Source organism: Furipterus horrens, unplaced genomic scaffold (assembly GCF_987537825.1).
Source record: "Furipterus horrens unplaced genomic scaffold, mFurHor1.1.pri manual_scaffold_10, whole genome shotgun sequence".
NCBI lineage: Eukaryota > Metazoa > Chordata > Mammalia > Chiroptera > Furipteridae > Furipterus > Furipterus horrens.
The window spans coordinates 36515018-36534123 of record NW_028327180.1 but is presented as its reverse complement, the minus strand read 5'-3'; positions in this window follow the sequence as shown (position 1 = coordinate 36534123).

The window sequence follows — 19106 nt, the reverse complement described above, 5'->3', positions numbered from 1 at the left end:
AAAATCCTAAAAATAGCTTCCCTGAGGGCTTGGTGCCTCTTTCTAGCTCCGTCCAAAGGGATGCTGGGTTTGAACAGTGTCTCAGAGGCAAGGAGGGACTGCAGGTACCCCAGACCCTGGGGGCGGGGCAGGTGCAGCACAGGGGGGCCCAGAAGAGCAGGGGTTCCCTCCCACCACCTCACTGTGGTGTTGGCCACACCTGTGCTGCGGCTGCCTGACAGGCGCTGGTGGGTTCTTACTGCCCAGCCAGCCCACGTGGGCCTTCCACTCCTGATCTCCCTGATCAGGACTGAAGCTGAGGATCATTGCTAACCAGGGGGGTTCTTAAAGCTGGCGGAATCCTGAGGGGAGGCAATGGGTCATCCAAGGTGGCTCCTTTAGTTCCCTTGGGGAATGGGGGCAGGGAGCCTCTGATGTAACCTTCTCAACCTGCTTCCCTGAGCTTGGCAGCTGGAGGTGGCAGGGCGAGGCAGTTCAGGGAAAGACAGCCTGTGAAGGGAACCCCCTTCTCCAGAATGCTTCTCCCTGGCAGAGCCTTGCTGGGTGTGTTCTCCATCCTGCGCTCCCATGGCAGGTACAGATGCTCCACCCCCCGGCCTTGCCTCACCCCCCTTTCCTGCAGGGGGGATACATTTTTTATTGTAGTAAAATATACATAACAGAAAATTATTATTTTAATTGTTTCTATGTGTACTGTTCAGTGGTTGTGCTACCATCCCCACCGCCCATCTCCAGAGCTCTTTCATCTTCCCAAACTGGAATTCTGTAGCCATTAAGCACTAACTCCCCATTCACCCTCCCCACGCCCACCGCCCCAACCTCTAATCTACTTTTCCTCTCAGTGAATTTGCCTGTTCTAGCAAATTCATTACCTCATGTATTACCTCATGCAAGTGGAATCATACAATATTTGTCCTTTTGTTTCTGGCTTATCTCACTCAGCATCATGTCCTCAAGGTTCATCCATGTCGTAGCAGGTGCCAGAATTTTGTGGTTTCGCCCTTTTCAAGGAGGGTTTGTTCAACTACAATCACTTCATGGACCCTCACCCTCTACCACCACGCGCCCTGACTGGAATACGCATAATGACAAAAGGTTACCTTGAATTCAGCCCATGCTTTTAAATTATGTTTTGAAACCACAAGAGCACAAATGAGCATTTGCACACTGAAACTGTGCGTGAAGATGTGCCGTGGGGCCGCTCTACAGGCGGCTGGGGAAGCAGCAGATTCCCAGGCCCTGGCACTGACCCTGGGCTGCATCCCACAGCTGGGACCCACTGCCCAGTGCCCTGTGTGGCTCTCCAGGGGGTCCCATGTGGACGTGTATCTTCTAACCCCCCACTTTACCTCAGGCGGTGGGTAGACCATCTATTAGGCTGCCCCCTCTGAGCAACCACACCCAGGGGTGGCCAGAATAACAAATGACCCCTTCAACCTTTGCAGGCTTCAGAGCTCACCTGTACTGGGTCTCTCATTTCATCCCCCAGCAGAAAACCATTCTTCCATTTGAACATGCTTATCATGTCTGCCATATGCCACTAACCCAGGACCCTGGGGCCCTGAGCTGGCCCAATTCATAGGGCATCAGGCACGCCTGAGGATGTGGGAATGGTTTCTCCACATGGGAGACAATAGAGACCACACTGTGCACCAGGCTGGAATCAGAATCCAGGCAAACCTGAACCCGAAAGCCTTTCTTCCCTCCCTCATCTCTTTCCTCTCCCCTTCCAACCCTGAGAAGTCTGGAACTCCACAGATGTGCCCACTCTGGAAAGTGAGGGGATGGGGGAAGGACACAGTGAGTTGCCATGGTAATGCCCGCCAATGAGAGATCCTGTGCCACTAGGGGAGGGGAGCACTCTGTTTTCGTCCACCTAACTGATAGGAGGGTGGGGCTGGGACGGGGGTTGGAGGAACAGAAGGGACAGGACCTCATGGCCTGAGAGCAAAGCTCAGGATGGAAGGCAAAGAGTAGTGGGCAGGGCTGCCCCATTTCTAAAATTAGCTAGCTGTCATCTGGGTACTAAGCTATGATGGGAAATGGATGGATATACATACATATTTCCACAATGTTGTGCTATCATCATCACCCTTCAGAACTTTTCATCTTCCAAAACTAAAACTACGTATCCGTGAAACAAGAAATCCCTTTTCTCTCTTCCTGGTAATGTTTTATCAACAAATCTCACAACAGCCTTGTGAGAAAGGGCTTCACCTGCCACCCCAGAGAGAGAGGAAAGGTAAATTGCAAACAGCCTGGCTGTTGAGCAGTGAGGCTAGATTTGAACTTTTGTTGGGAAGGGGAACTATCACTGAGAAGAAAAAGAGGAGGTAGAGCCGCAGCCTTTGGGCCCTCCCTGGGTGGGAGTGTCCCCGGGCTTCCCTGTGGTAGTGTAAAGCAATATGGGGAGAGAACAAAGAAAGAAACATGATGTTGGTAGGAAAATGTGCCAGGCATCAAGTCCAAAGGATAAAAGGTGTGAAGAGAGCAAAACCAGGAGGGAAATCAGCAAGGTCAAAGCTGAGAGGTTCAGAGGGAGGGGTTGAAATTAGGGAACAGGTTGGGGGAAGGCAGATGGGCATGTGCTCCTCACACTTCAATATCTGTGAGGTTTGCTGGGGCGAGCATAGACTCTCCCTGCACCTGCTGAGTCTGCGGCACATTGGGTCTGCTCACTGTGATCAATCCATCTAAATGCAGGGGCTAGGCATTGGTCAAAGGGACGCGGGGGCCACAGTGCACCGACCTGTGACTTTACTCTGCTGACATCACCTTTCACAACGCAGGTTGCACTGTGGCAACGACGATGGGGTGAGGCGGGTGTGGCATTCCCTGAATCCTCATGAGCTGCCTGGCTGCACAGTGGGGACAGACACCATCATTTACCTCTTGAAACAGTGGAAACATGACTGTCTAACGTGTGGGAATGGGGACCTGCATCCTCCGGTCAATTTCCAAGTGTGGAAAGAAGCAGCAGCAAACACAGTCAATAGGTGATTGATTATCTAGAAGCCAGGTGTTGAGTTGACTCACAATAACTCACACATATAGCCTCTGGGTCACAGGGCACAGCACCCAGTCCCCAAAGGGTGCCTTTCCATCACAGAGGTAGTTCTGCTGTCACCTTGGGGACCCTCCACAAACTTCTGCTATCTTTCTAAACCTCAGGAAATAGAGTCCTAGCCTCACACAGAATTTCAAAGTATCTGAACACTGCATGTATATCTGCTTCTTTCACCCTGATGTGGTTTTTATAAATTATATAATGTAGCCCTGGTCAGGTGGCTAAGTTGGTTGGAGTGTCGTCTTGTACACCAAAAGACTGCGGGTACGATTCCTGGTCAGGGCACATACCTAGATTTCAGGTTCAATCCCCTCTGGGGGTGCATATGGGAACAACTAATTGATATTTCTCTCTCACATGGATGTTTCTCCCTCTCTCTAAAAATCAATAAACATAGCCTCTGGTGAGGATTAAAGAAATATATATAATGTAAATGAACATTTATTTTCTGCCTTTATTTTAGGAGACTACAGCTTGGGGATCTTTTCTGTAGAATGTGTTGAACTGAACATTGGCAGGTATTTACTTAAAATAAATAAGAATGTGCCTACTATGCAATGTTTTTTAACCGTGAATGCTGTCATTTCACTTGATAAGCAACTGCCCTGACTCATGCACTCTTGTGATATTTTTCTATCAATGGAAACACAAACTCAGTCAATTCGAGACTTTTGGCCAAGATGGAAGCATTGACAGACATGCTGCATCTCCCTCCACAACTAAGAAGGAATACAACTACCTCAAAACTAAAGACAACCAGAAGTTCCAGAAAACTGAGCTGCATGGCGGTCCAATGAACAAAGATATAAAGAAGAAATACTCATCCAGACAGGTAGAAGGGGTGGAGCTGGGGCAGAGAGGACGTGGTGTGGTGGCAGCAGCAGTGGTGGTGGCAGTGGCAGGCCGGTGGAAAGTGCAGTCACACATTTGGGAGGGACACCTGGGGAGCATTCCCAGCACCAGGCCCGACCGCACAGCTCATGGTTCCAGCACCAGGGACAATCATTGTCCCTGTGCACAGTCATTGCTTCTGACTGTGCAAACCAGTGGGGGTTGGGGTGGAGGAAGAAACTGCCGGTCTCTCAGCAGAGTCTGCTTCGTTAAAGGGCCCCCATGGTCCTAGAATGTCCACAGATCCACCCACTCTGGGAACCACAACCAGGGCAACAGCTAGAGAGGTGCCAGTCCCATAAGGAAGTGGGAGAAGTGCCTGGAAAAGAGGTGAGTGCTGAGCAAGTGGCATTGTTTCCTCTCAAACCCCTCTCTACCACACAGCACCACAATGTGGTGAAACAGGTTGCCCATACTGAGGAATACCTAAGGCTCTGCCCCTTACAACGTAACAGGTGTGACAGCTCTGATTAAGACACAGAGGCAAACAAACACAGGAGCCTGTCAAGATGAGGAGACAGAGAAGTATGGCCCAAAAGGGGGAATGAATCAAGGTTCTGGTGGGAGAAGTAACTGACGAGGAGATAGCCAACCTAACAGATGTAGAGTTAAAAACTCTGGTGATAAAGAAGTTCACAGGCTTGACAGATAAGCTTAAATATGGCGGACGCATAAAGGAAGAAGTGAAGACTATGCTAAGTGAAATGAAGGAAAATCCACACAGAATCACTGGTGAAGGGAAGGAAACTGGGGTTCAAATCAATGATTTGGAATATAAGGAAGAAAAAAACAGTCAACTGGTACAGAATGAGAAATCAAGAATTGAAAAAATGAGAGATTTAGGAACCTCTGGGACAACTTTAAACATACTAACATCCAAATCATAGGGTGCCAGAAAGAGAAGAGGAAGAACAAGAAATTGAAAGCTTAAGTGAAAAAATAATGAAGGAAAACTTCCCAAATTTGGCGAAGGAAATAGACATACAAATCCAGGAAGCACAGAGAGTCCCAAACAGTCTAGACCCAAAGAGGACCACACCAAAACACTCACCATTAAAATGCCAAAGGTTCAAGATGGAGGGAGAATCTTAAAAGCAGCAGAGAAAAGCAGTTACTTACAAAGGGGTGCTATAAGATTATCAGCTGATTTCTCAAAAGAAACTTTGCAGGCAAGAAGGGACTGGCAAGAAGTATTCAATGTGATGAAAAGCAAAGACCTACATCCAAGACTACTCTATCCAGCAAAGCTATCATTTAGAATGGAAGGGCAGATAAAGTGCTTCCCAGACAAGGTAAAGCTGAAGGAGTTTATCATTACAAAGCCATTATTATATAAAATGTCAAAGGGACCTACTTAAGAAAAAGATCAAAATTATGAACATTAAAATGACAACAAACTCACAACTATCAACAACTGAATTTAAAAAATAAAAACAAAATCCAATGAGGCAAACCAGAATGGGAATAGGGTTGTAGGTGTGGGGATCATTTGGAGGGTTATCAGCTGGGAGGGGGAAGGGGGAGAAATGGGGAAATGGTGCAGAGATTAAGAAGCATAATTGGTTGGTAAAAATAGACAGAGGAAAGTTAAGAATAATACAGAAAAGGGTGAAGCCAAAGAACTTACATGCACAACCCATGGACATGAACTAAGGGGGTTAGGATAGCTAGAGAGAAGGGGGGTACTGGGCAGAGGGGAGTAAAGGGGAAAACAATTGGGACTACTGTAACAACATAATCAATAAAATATACTTAAAAAAACTCAGTCAATTTGAATTTAGGCAGTGCTGGATTGCTGGAGCTTTTTGTTTATGCTAATTATTTATAAACTGAATTGTAATGGCAGTTAATGAATAGAACAGTGAGGTATGATGTTTACAAAAACAACATATATAAAGTGAACTAAATCCTGTAAGTCACCTATATGCCTGACGCAAAGTATGTGCTCAGTAAATGTTAGCTATTATTATGATTGTCATCAAAGACCGAAGTAGAATACCCATGAGTTTGCAAGTAACAGGAACCCATTTCAAACTTGTTAACAAAACAAGATAATTTAAACAAAACTTGACAGTAGACTCACACACACACACACACACACACACACACACACCTCTATTAAAAAATGGGCAAATATATAAAGATATGAAGGGACATTTCATCAAGGAAGGTACACAGACAACATACACATGAAAAAATGTTCAACATTACTAGCAATAAAGAAAATGCAATTTAAGATGACAATAAGATATTACTATACACCTATTAGAACAGGTAAAATAAAAAATGGCAATACCAAATGCTGGCAAGGAAGCAGAAAAACTGGACCTCTCATACACAGATGATGTGAATGTAGAATGGTACAGCCACTCCTGAAAAGTCTGCCAGTTTCAAACGTATACTTACAATATATGCAGCAATTGCACTCCTGAGCATTATTCCCAGAAAAATAAAAACATGTTTGTAAAAGAAACCTGTATACAAATGCTCATAGCAGCTTTGTGTACAAGAGCCCCAAACTGGAAACAATCCAAGTACTCCCCAACCCACTCCAGCCTCTTTGCAAAGCTGCTGCCTTCCTCTCTTTGTAGGCCTCCGTCCCTGCTGTAGACCTCTGTCCCTGCTGTGGACCTCCATCTCTGCTGCTCCATGCATGTGGCTGCCTCACAGCAGTGAAGAACCCTGTTGCCACCTGGCAGTGCTGAAATCCTTTGTAGTTGAACCACAGAGAGAAATCCATTAATTCTCTCTTTAATTCAGTTCAAAATTCCCAGGAAAAAAAATCAACCTGTGTGGGCCAGGAGCCCCTGCTTTGTCCCATGGCAGTGGGGTCACATAGCACAGATGTGTCTGCCAACACAAATACCTTCACCACCCCCCCATTGAGGCTGTAGCACAGGAGCCCCAAACCAGGGAGCTGCTTAAGTGTTGGTTATTCTGAAAAAACCACCTGGAGGACAAGCAGAGATGGACATGTCGTTTCTTACTCACATCACAGGGGAGCGCACTAACAGTAGGGGGTCTTGGTGTGAGAAAGACTGTGTCTCCTCCAGTCCGAGGCTGGTTATAAGGGGTCCCAGACACAGGCAGCGCGGGTCCAGGTTACACAAACCTACATGTGGCCCAGAGCTACATTACATTAGTGTGCATGGTGCAGAAGGAAGAGGTCAGGAAGCAGTCACAGGGCAAGACACCACTCCCAAAAGGAGATAAGGAGGGAGTTATAATCCATTCCCAAAACAATACACATTCCTTCTGGCCAGGAGCACACGCCCTCTTCCCCCACCAGCTAGCTCTTGTCATAGGTGGTAAAGAGCCATGTATTGACCCTAAAGAGGTCCTGATTCCAGGTCATGTCCATTTCTCCTCCAAGTCAGTCTCCCAGCTGGTCCAATCTATGGAGGAATGATAAAATCTGCCATCAGCATCCCACCTGATAGACAAAGCGCATGGCCATTGTGTGGTGACTCCTGCAGGCACCTGGAGGAGGTCTTTGGTTAGCCAGTATCTGCTCTTAGGCACATGGTCCTTGTTCGGGGTCCTCCTGGGCCACCCCTGGGAGAAGATTGGAGAGGAATTGGCTGTGGGGTGGGTGACGCCTTCTGAATGAAGTTAGCAGCCTCTGAACTTGGGCCTGGGCTCTCCTGAGGGACTGAGAAGCCCCTAGTGTGTACTTTTGTCATTTTAAAGACCCTGTACTCCAGGCTTGAGGTTTTCCTGGTAGCATAATGCCTATAAAGCCTTCATTAGCAGCACTTTGATTTAATTTAGGGAGACTCGATTGGCTGGAAGCCTTTTCTAGACAGTTTGCTAAGCTGGGCAGCCAGAGGCAGGCTGTGTGTAAGGGGCTTCACTTCCTAGGACACCTGCTCACGTTCTCTGCTTAATGGGTTTCACCTTAGGATAGAGGGCAGGGGATGCAGTCTGCCTCACCTCATTAGCCCAGTGGGGCAACCCAAACCTGGTCCCAAAGTGTACTGTTCAGTGTCAGCCATTGTCACCTCTGTCCAGCAAGAGGATGCACCAGACAGACTTGGCAACCGTGTCAAAGGATCAGGGTTCCCCAACACCCCCAGCGTGTCCCAGATGTCCTCGTTCCAATGGTCAGGGCCTCACTGTTTCATAATTGGTGTACCACGTTTGTTCTCAGTGTCGATGGCTGCTCAGTGTTGAGCACTGCGGCTCAGAATTTCGAGAAGGAACTCGTAGTGCTTTTAGCTCCTATACTATAAGCATAAGGAGCTGCCAGGAGCAGGGTTGCATAACTGACCTGTTTTCCCTTACCACCTCGAAGCCAGGCAGCTCAGACTGGTTCATGTCTCTGGTGCACCTTACTGAAGTCCCAGGGAGGAGCTGGCACAGTCCCATATCCTTTTAGGTGGCCTTTCAAGACCCCTAAAGCCTCAGCTTCAGGACAAAAATTGTCCAAGTCCCCAAAACAACCGACACTAATTTCACCAGCTGCTTCAATCTGTGTTCCACGAACATTCCTCTCCATCCCGGAAAGGTGGGATCCTTGTTCCCAAGCTCTGAAAGGAGCCAGTGATGTGGTAATGTGCAGTTTTGTTTCCTGGGCCCAGGTTGCATCTTATTCAGAGTCTTTTCACTGTAAATAACAGGAAACTACTCCAAATTACCTTAAGCAAAAGCAGGAAGTTCATTTAAGTTTACAGGGAGATCCCATAGAAACCAACACAAAAAGACAGCTGGGTGGAAACCAGGAACTGGAAGCCAACAGTATCTGGGCGACCCACCACCACCCTGGGTTTCCTCTCTCCCTCTCTCTGTATGTGGATGTGCCTCCCACTGGTAACACCAGTGGTCACCCACGTCCTCATCTCCATCTATCCACAAGGCTATATCCTTCTATCTCCATGACAGACGACACAGCTTTCTGAGCACTGGCCTTCCCACATTTCCTGGGGGTGACAAAGAGAAATGCTAACCCTCTTTCAATTCCAATTTCAAGTGTCCAGGCAAGAGAACCCATCGGACCCAATTTCAGTCTGTGTGTCTGATGGCAATGATTTTTGTCCAGGGGTGGGTTGTGCAGGGTGACTCTGCATGGAGTAGGGGGTTTCGTCCTCAGAGTGGGCACTGTGGAGGCTGTGCCGACCTCCCACACAGGTGTGCCATCAGGGTTAGTGACTAATAATAAACCAGCAACATTGTGCTCATTGCCTTTGAACAAAAGGTCAGGGCCAACAGCAGAACAATTGAATCCCTAGGCAAAAAAGAGAAAAGCTGGGGACAGGAAGAGGATTTGTCATGTGCGTACCTTGGCCTCTAGCACTACAGCTGTCTCTTCCCCAGTGTAAAACTCCCAGGGGCTGAAATTTCTAGAAGGGGGATCTCACGAATGATGCTTTAAATACAGTGTGTCATAAGGGTCCCAGTTAGCCAGCCCCTGAGTTCTGTCTCCTGCAAGCGGCTTTTGTGCGTGGATGGTGCTGGAACTGGGGAGCTGGGGTCACCTCTGCGTCATCCGGGTGCACTCCCTCCTTGCCCCACTCAGGAGGGCAGGGAGAACAGATGAAAAAGGCCAAATTGTTCTCCCCTGCAGAATTGAGGTTTAAGGGACAGCTGAGACTTGGAAGACAGTAAAGGTAGGTTTGAAAGAAGGGCAGAAGACGAAGAAACACATACACTCCCGCCACAGTGACAAAAAAGCCACAGTGATGTTCATTCACCAGGAAGGTTAGGATCTGCCTCTTTCTGCTCAATGGCTTCACAACAATTTTAGATCAACAAATAGGCCAAATTCAAGCCAAGCAATCTTGAAGATGTATTAGCCCATGAAAAATCTATTTGTATCCAAAAAATCAAAGGAAATAAGAAATACCCATAAGCATAATGTTAAAAGCATTTTTGAATTCTAGCAAAATAAATATGACAGCAGAGAAAAGTGGAAACATAAATCGAAGGAGGGAGGGATAAGGGAGGAAGCAGAGATATTGAAATAGTTGGACTATATAGTCAAAAAGATTATTTACAGTATGTCTACTTTCCAGAGAGAATGACTATAGTTTCTTCAAAACAAAACAAAGAAAACAAAACAAACCTGGCTTCTTATCTAGAGATTTTTTCCTGATTAAATTTGAATTGTTATGCCTGATTCCATTTGTAGGCAACTCTGGGAAAGACAGATCTCCGGTGCAGTGCAGGAAGCAGGCCAGGGGCTGCGGAGAATGACCTGGGGGGCGGGGGCACAGGGAGCTCTGGTGATGGAAATGTTCCACATCTTGGCTGCGGCAGTAATGGCATGGGCTTATATATTTGTCAAAACTCATTGAACTTAACATGGGTTTATTTTTTTATTGGTAAATTATATCTCAATAAAGTTAATTAAAAAGGAAAAACCTACTGTGTGGGAATGGCAGAAAAAATTATTTAAAAAGTAGTATCTTCCCCAGAGCTGGGGCACTGGTGGGTACTGTCTTCTTGGAATCAAATAGGTGCAGCTCTCTCTTTCTATAAGGAAAGCAGGTAGAGAGAGGTTCAAGGGACTCTCAAAAGGAGATGATGGTTGGCTTACATTTAGATGAGGGAACAAGGTTTTGCTAGGAGGGCAGGGGTGGGAAGGGCATGTCAGGACATGGTCAGCTGTGTAAGGCACTGGGTTTACTGAGTGGTTTATTCAGTGAACTAACTATATAATAGTAAAATCATCATGAAGTTAAACAAGCAAGACACGTAAGAGGCAGCCAGTTGTTCCTGGATGAAAATCCTGGCAAATCCCATGATTTCCTGTTTACACTCTTAATTTCCAAAGCAGCCTCATCAATAGTTAGTATGTCTCATCAAAATTTCCAACTTTGTTAGAACTTACCCTGGGGGTGTTTGGGGCGGGGGTGGGGTGGGGTGGTCAACTCTTTTCTACCCCTCCGCCTTGCTTTCCTCCCCTCCTGCCGGAATGGGGATGAAGGGGTGGGAGAGAAGAGTGGGGAAAGTAGGATCTCCTGAGGATGCCTCAGTCCTGAAGATAAATTGCTGCTCTCTGGACCTCCTGGGTGTTCAGAGCTGACTTTCCCTTGTAGCACTTTGCAGGGTTCTTTAAAGAACCAGCCAACCCCATTTCTGGCCTCTCTTACTTGTAGCTCCCTTGTGGTAGGTGGGTGGGTGCCTCTCTAGCTGATTGCTCTGGCTCTAGCAACCCCCAGGCAGGGTGGGGTACATGCCAGCTTATTTTTGTTGGGTGCCCACTTCCCTTGAGGTGGCCCCTTTGGGCAGAAATTTAGACAACCCCAGGTAGCTCATCACATGGCCATCTGGTCCTCAGGAAATTCACACCCCACTTTTGTTCCAACAAATTTGTGACTCAGACTGTCCCTGACAAAGCAGCCTCTCTGGGCTCTGCTGTCAGAACAGATAACCCTCCCAGTCTGATTGTTCAAGCATTAATCAGATGCTAGCCTACTGCGACCTCCAAGATCCAGAGGTCATGTAGTAGGAATTCTAAGTGGTCCCGGCGAAATTCCTTCCCATAGTCCTGGGGTAAGCAAGAGGCATGTTCTTAATTCCCCTGTGGTCACAGAAGTGCATGTGGGGAGTTGGACATGGGAAGGGAAGGTGGGACCCACAGCACTCCAACAATGCTCCTCAGAGAAATCCTTCCATTAATCCAGCCCTGTCCTTGGTTTCTCAACTTCTCATAGAGCTTGGGAAAGAGGGAGGTCAGCTGAGGTTTGCAAAACAGGCTGTCAGCTCCTTTTCTGTACCTGCATTGGGTCCCTCTCCTCGCTTTAGAGTGTGGGAGTTGTAGGCCCTATTTTCTAGGAATCTCAGCCTGAAATGATACTAACATCAGCTGCTACCTACTGATTCCTGCTAGTTTAGGTACTCTGCTAGGTTGACATATTATTATCTCATTTAATTTTCACAATAAACCTATATGTTGGGAATAACTGTAATCATTTTATAGATGAGGAAACTGAGTCTCAGGGAGGTTAACTGAGTTGGCCAAGGTTACATAGTTACCTACAGGAGTTGAATGATGAATCCAGGTTTTCTGGTTCTATGCTGCTCTGGATCCAGAACTAAATACTCTATGTAGGTTGGTTATTATGAAAGCAAAATCCATGAATTCAAAAGCCTTTGAGAAGTTTACAATCTGGATAACACAGGTGTGACCCCACTCTCCTTCCAGCCCCACCCTCTTCTGCTCATCTGTCCTTCCTCCTATGGGACACCCCCTGCCCTCCCATCCCATCTGCTCATCTACGGCCTTAGACAGAACGTTGACACTAAATGTTCACAATATATTTTACTTACTGATCTCCCTTTGGACTGTGGGTTTCTTGAGGGCAAGTACTTAGCTTGTGATCCTCTGCAAGGATCTTAGCACCTGAGTCTCAAAAACTGTGGCATTAAGGAAGGCATGAAAAAACTATGAACAAGTAAACGACAGGGAATAAACTGGTCCTGCAAATCCCAGTCTGCACAAGAATTTGGTCACAGAACTTGATGCAGGGGAGTCCTAGGTGTTCTCTGGGATGGAGAAAGGAAGTGAGGATTCAAGCTCCCAGCCTGTAAGAGCAGAGGGTTGAGCTGGGTCATATCTAATGCTCCTTCCCAGGACATTGCTGACTCCTAAGGAGTTCAGAGAGAATGAAGGAAGACAGTGCACTGCCTCTGTCTGCTCCCTTCTTTCCTTGGACTGGGTGGTACTTTTCAACAGAAATGTATGTGCAGGTGTTGGGGCATACCCCAGGAGGCTGTGAGCCTAGAATGTGCTGGAAACACCCCAAGAAGAGGGAAACAAAGAAGAGAACTTTGGGGGCCAGAGGCAACAAATGGATTCATCCCAAGGCAATCAGAGCACTTTCACTACTTTATGGTTTGGGTTTCAAGTTTTGAACACCTATTTCCCAGCTGAGCTATTAGAACTCAACCCATTGTAATTTAAGGTCTGCCCTCACTGGCTCCGAGGAAGGCTACATAGGAACAGAGCGGGTGCTGCAATGGGCCAGAAGGGAATAGGACCCATCTCAGAGGTTTTCAGGGAAGGACTTACTGCCTTTGTGTTGTTTCACCATTTCCCTCACAGAGCTGATCTAGAAATGGAAAAAATGGAAGCCGCCATCAACCCAATGTTTAATGTTCAGAAAACACAAGCCATTTCTGTCTGGCCTTTATGTCTACCTCTGTCTCAGCTCACCTGTCCTGTGGGCGTGGTCTCTGCCTGGGGAGAGGCTTACAGGCAATGGGCACAGTGAATGATTTTCCTGGAGAAAGGAGGGCTCAGATCACACCGAGCATGACATCATCCTTGTCGCTGAGGCTCAGAGGGCTCTAATGATGCCTTCAGCTCCTCAGGGATGCCACTGGGCGGGTCCTGCAGGGACCACAGTGGCTGCAGGTCTTTAAGTAATGAGCATCACAGCTGTGAAAGTCAGGTCTGATATTGGCACCCTTTCCTCATATAGAGAATAACCTCACTGGGCTGGCAGCTGGGGGGAGAAAAAAAGAGGGGGAACCTATTCCTGATCATAACTTGACCCTCCTTTAAAACCTTCAATAGCTCCCCAGCACCTATAGGACAATGTCCAAACCTCTCTGTGTGTCCCAGATGCCCTCATGGGCACCACTCTCCCCTCCTGTGCCCCACTCCTGCCATATAGTACACACAGACCCACCATACACACTAAACTCCTTTTCAAGCTGCAACAAAATGCAGTTGGCTCCCCCAAGATGCCACAGCATTCCCACCCACCCACCTTTGCATATACTGTCCTCCCTCGTGGCTGGGCTGACCTCCCACCACCTAAGTCCCAGCATACATGTCACCTCCTCTGGGAGGCTTTCCCTGACTCGGGAAATAGTTGTTCTCGTCCTTGTGTTTTCCAAAGCACATGATAGAGATAATGATTAAGAACAGCTAATATGAGAGTTGAACAGGAAGGTAGCATTTTAAAAGGGAAACTCAGAGGGAACGTGGAATTCTTTAATTATAGGGTGAAAGTTTGGATGCTGAATCACAAAGTGAAAAAGATTTTCAAGGATGGGGGTTTTGCTGTAGTTCTCATTCTACAGCATTGTATAGCCACCCAGTTGTCTGGCAGATTTTTATTAGAAGACTTAAGAGTTATGTTTTCTAATTTTTGAACTAACCCATGTTCATTGGAGCAATTTTTAAAATTGTGGATTTACAAAATTAGAAGATCAAGTCATTCTTAATTCCAGCTTCCAGGTATCTTCACACAAGCAGAGAGCAGTGCACCACCCTGGAGAGAGGGGAGCAGCCACAGCAGCCCTGGCTTGCTCCTGGTGGGGCAGCCCCACAAAATGCAGAGAAGCCACACCAGCACAGAACCAAAATGCTGCCGGGTGTAGCTACCCAGGACTCTGGGTCCCTCCCTCCTAATCATCTCACCCCAGGCTTTTGGTTCTCTGAACTGAGAAAGAATATATACAGTAAATAAAAATGTTTGTTTTTACTTTTCACTATGGCCTGGGATCTAGGCAGAAAACTATACCAGAATCCATATTTATTTCATATATTCTGAATTTAAGTCCTTTGTTGGATTATAGGTATTGCAAATATTTTCTCTCCATCTGTGGCTTATATCGTCGTCGGCAGCCGTCCGTCTCCAGAGACGATGGTGTAGCTTCTTAAGAGTCTATCTGCACCGCCGAGAATGCCTGTGCAGTCCGACTCGGGAGTGACACGGTATCTGTCTCCTCCCGTGTTGAATCGACATCTTGCGATGACGCTGGAGTGTCCTCTCCAGTGAAGCTGAAGCTACAGAGTCTGGGCAGGGTGATATGGAGGGTCTGCTGTTGCCCATGCAGCAGACCCCCCCTCTCTTCGCAGCTGAAGGGTCCAAGGGAAAGACGGAGTCAATACAGCTTGGCTTCAGGTGCGCCGCAGGAGTTGCCGGTGTTGACTACAACGTCAAACCGCCTTAGGGACTCCGGCTCCGGATTTTCTGTCGGGGTTTACTCCCTTAGCCTTTCCCCTGAAGAGGTATGCCGCAAGGCAGCGGAGGATTTTTGGAGTCAGAGTTTTCCTTCTCTGATGTGCCCTGACTGGAAGATCGAACCAGCGACACTTAGCTCGCAGGCCGACGCTCAATCCACTGAGCCAAACCAGCCAGGGTTTAAGCTCACTAATACTTAAGCTCATTAAACCTTAAGAGGATCATCTGATTAAGCCTTTTGAGTATAATCTACCCGTCCTTAAGAGGTTACCCTGGCTGGTTTGGCTCAGTGGATTGAGCGTCGGCCTGCGAGCTAAGTGTCGCTGGTTCGATCTTCCAGTCAGGGCACATCAGAGAAGGAAAACTCTGATTCCAAAAAACCTCCGCTGCCTTGCGGCATACCTCTTCAGGGGAAAGGCTAAGGGAGTAAACCCCGACAGAAAATCCGGAGCCGGAGTCCCTAAGGCGGTTTGACGTTGTAGTCAACACCGGCAACTCCTGCGGCGCACCTGAAGCCAAGCTGTATTGACTCCGTCTTTCCCTTGGATCCTTCAGCTGCGAAGAGAGGGGGGGTCTGCTGCATGGGCAACAGCAGACCCTCCATATCACCCTGCCCAGGCTCTGTAGCTTCAGCTTCACTGGAGAGGACACTCCAGCGTCATCGCAAGATGTCGATTCAACATGGGAGGATCACTCCCGAGTCGGACTGCACAGGCATTCTCGGCGGTGCAGATAGACTCTTAAGAAGCTACACCATCGTCTCTAGAGACGGACGGCTGCCGACGACGACCTTAAGAGGTTGATCTCACCAAAAAATACTTTAAAAATAACAAATAGATAGGAGTAAATAAAAAATAAAATAAATAAATAAAAAATAGAAAGAAGAAATAAGTCAAATAAAAATCAAACAAAATAAAAATAAAATTAACAAATAAAAATAAAACATAAAAGTAAATAACAAAAATAAAAAGTAAAAATAAAAAATGAAATATATAAATTAAAAAATAAATTAAATTAAAACAAAACTTAAAATAAAAATATTTAAAAATTAAGTCAATAAATAGTAAAAATAAAAATTTTTTAAAATTAATTAAATAAAAAGTAAAAATAATTTAAAAATAAAATAAAAATGAGAAATTCTAGGTGCTCTGCAGGAAGTCTTCCCTATTGTCACGGCTTTGACCTTCCTTGGCTCCTCCTGGGACCAGGAACATTCAGAAGTACCCCCGAGGATTTCTGAACGGAAGATTAAATAAAGTCATACTGTTACAGAAACAGGGGAGTCCAAAAATCCCCGGAGTTTGTGGCTGGGGGATGGGGAGAAGGAAGCAGCTTTCAGAATGCCTCCAACACGCCTGAGGCTGATGGCTGGTGTCTTTCCTTAATGAGGTCTTTTGATGAACAGAACTTCTTATTCTGAGTATGTCAAGTTCATTGATCTCTTCATTAGAGTTAGGTTTTTGTGTGTACTTTATTCTGCTGAAAATATTTACGTATTTAATATTCTAGAAGCATTATTTGCCTTTCACATTTGGATCTATAATCTATCTAATATTATTTTTGTAAACCATGTGGAATTTTGACTGGGATTGTGTTGCAACTATAGACTAATTAGAAAAGAACTGACATTTTAGCAATACTGAATATTACAATCCACAAACATGGTATATCTCTCATTTATTTACATCTTCAATTTTTTCAAAAATGTTTTATGAATTTCTGTGTAGGGTGCTGTAAATATTATTATATTTATTCCTAAATATTTAATTTTTCAATATTATTGAAAAAATCTTTGACTTCTGTATTCTAGTTTCTTGCTAGGCTCATTTATTAATAATAATTTATATGTTGATTGTTTTAATTTACTAACATAAATGATTGTATCATCTGCTAATAATGATAATTTTATTTTTTCCTTTTCAACCCTTATAATTTCTTTAATTTGCCTTAAGTTGTTGGCTAGGGACTCCAAAAAGATGGTAAATAAAAGTGGTGATTGTGAACATCACAAAAGTGTGTCTTGTGCCTGATTTCAAGGGAAAAGCTTTTAGCATTTCGTCATTATTAAGTATATTGTTTTCTCTAACTTTTTCATGTATACCCATTCTCAGATTCAGAAAGTTTTCTTCTATTCCTATCTTCTAAAAGTTTTTTTTGAAACAAATGGCTGTTGAATTTGATCATATGATTATTCTGCATCTACTGAGATGGTCATATACTTTCTTCTCTTTTAATGTGATGAAATAATTGAGTTTGAACTTAAAAAACAAAGCCTAAAATAAATTCTTGAAATAAGCTTAACCTAGGATCTTTGGTTTTGAAAACAACTGGCCTATAATTATCCTTCTTATAAGGTTTCTCTCAGGTTTTGATTTGTAATGCTAATTTCATAAAATAGGGAGTGTTAGCTATGTTTTCTCATAAAACTAAAGATAATACAACTATTGAAACTACAGCTAATGTAAGTACTTACCAAATTTCTAGAGGAAAAAGTATAAAGAAATATACTTTACAGAGGAAAATATGGTGGTGGGGGGTGTGAATCAAAGAAGTGTAAGATACATAAAAAAGAATGACAGTAAAAGTAAGTTTTAAATCTTTTTATGAAAAACAATGTCTGAAAAATCTCATCTATTTTACTACAGGCATATATAAAAAAAAATAACACAGGAAGTTAAAAATAAAAGGATGGACCAATATATAGTAGACAACTAGACACAAAATAATGAGAGTAGCAATATTATGCCAGATAAAATAGGATCAAAGGGGGCAACTCAGAGTGCATTCATTATCTATTGTTGTAAAAAGATTACTTCAGAACTTAAAATGATAAACATTTATTATGACAGTTTCTGAGGGTCCACAACCCAGCCGTGGCTCTGGGTCTATCACAGGGTTGCAGCCAAGATGTCAGCCAGGGCTGTGATTGTCGAAAGGTTTGACTGAGGCTGGAGGATCTGCTTTGGAAAATGGTCTCGAGATACACCAGAGTTATGACTCAAGAGGGAAAGAGCAGCTGTGATAGCAGCTGCACCCCCTTCATGCGACCTAGTTTTCAAAGTTTCCCACCATCACTTCTGCGTCATTCTATTCCTTAACATTGGGTTGCTAAGTCCAACCCACGCTGAGGGAGAGAGGAATTAAATTTCTCCCGTCAAAGGAGGAGCATCAAAGAATTTCTGAACATATTTTTTAAACCACTACATGGAGCATAGAACACCTTAAAAATGGTTATATACAAAACCCCAAGGGAAGCATCAACAATTACAAACAGCAGAAATTATACAGGCTGCATTCTCTGACTTCAATAAAATAAAAACAGCTTAAAGTTTATATTATAAGAATAACCACCAGACCAGAAATAAAACCTTCTATATTATCAGAAGCAACACATATATGCACACAGATACATAATAAAATATTTAAAATTCAGAACAAACACAGAATTCATAATATAAAATTAATGACAGAAATAAGCCTAAGCATATCTGTCGTGTTAATTATTGCAAATGGACTAAGTTTGCTTAATTAAGGAATATCCCACAGATTTATACTTATATGTAAGGAAAGTTATTGTAGCATTATTTGTAGTAGTGAATATTAGAAATAACCTTAGCCCTGGCTGGTGTAACTCAGTGGACTGAGTGCTGGCCTGTGAACCAAAGGGTCGTCGGTTTGATTCCCAATCAGGGCAAATGCCTGGCTTGCAGGTCGGGTCCAGGTTGGGGGTGTGTGAGAGGCAACCACACATTGATGTTTCTCTCCCTCTTTTTCTCCCTCACTTCCCCTCCTTCTAAAAATAAATAAATAAAATCTTAGAAAAAAAAGAAATAACCTTAATTTCTCTCACAAATGAGGTGGCTAAGTAAATTATAAGTTCCATACAAGGGATACTACACAGCTCTTAAAAAGAATGAGATAACTTTATATGTATTAAATAAGACAGTTTTCAAAGTGTATCATATTAAAAAAATCAAGATAAAAATACTTCTAGTCCATGAAAAGAATGTGCTGAATTTCAGTATACCTCTGGAAAGATCCATAACAAACCAGTAATAGTGGTTGCTTATGGGAAGAGAAGGTAGATGATTGGGGGCAGAGAGGAGAAACTTCCCTTGTACTGTCTCCCTTTTGAATTTCATATTTGTACCCAAGTGTATATTACTCACTTAAAATTTTTAATAAAGAAATTTTAATAAAGTTTTAATTAAAACTTTAATTATTTTAAC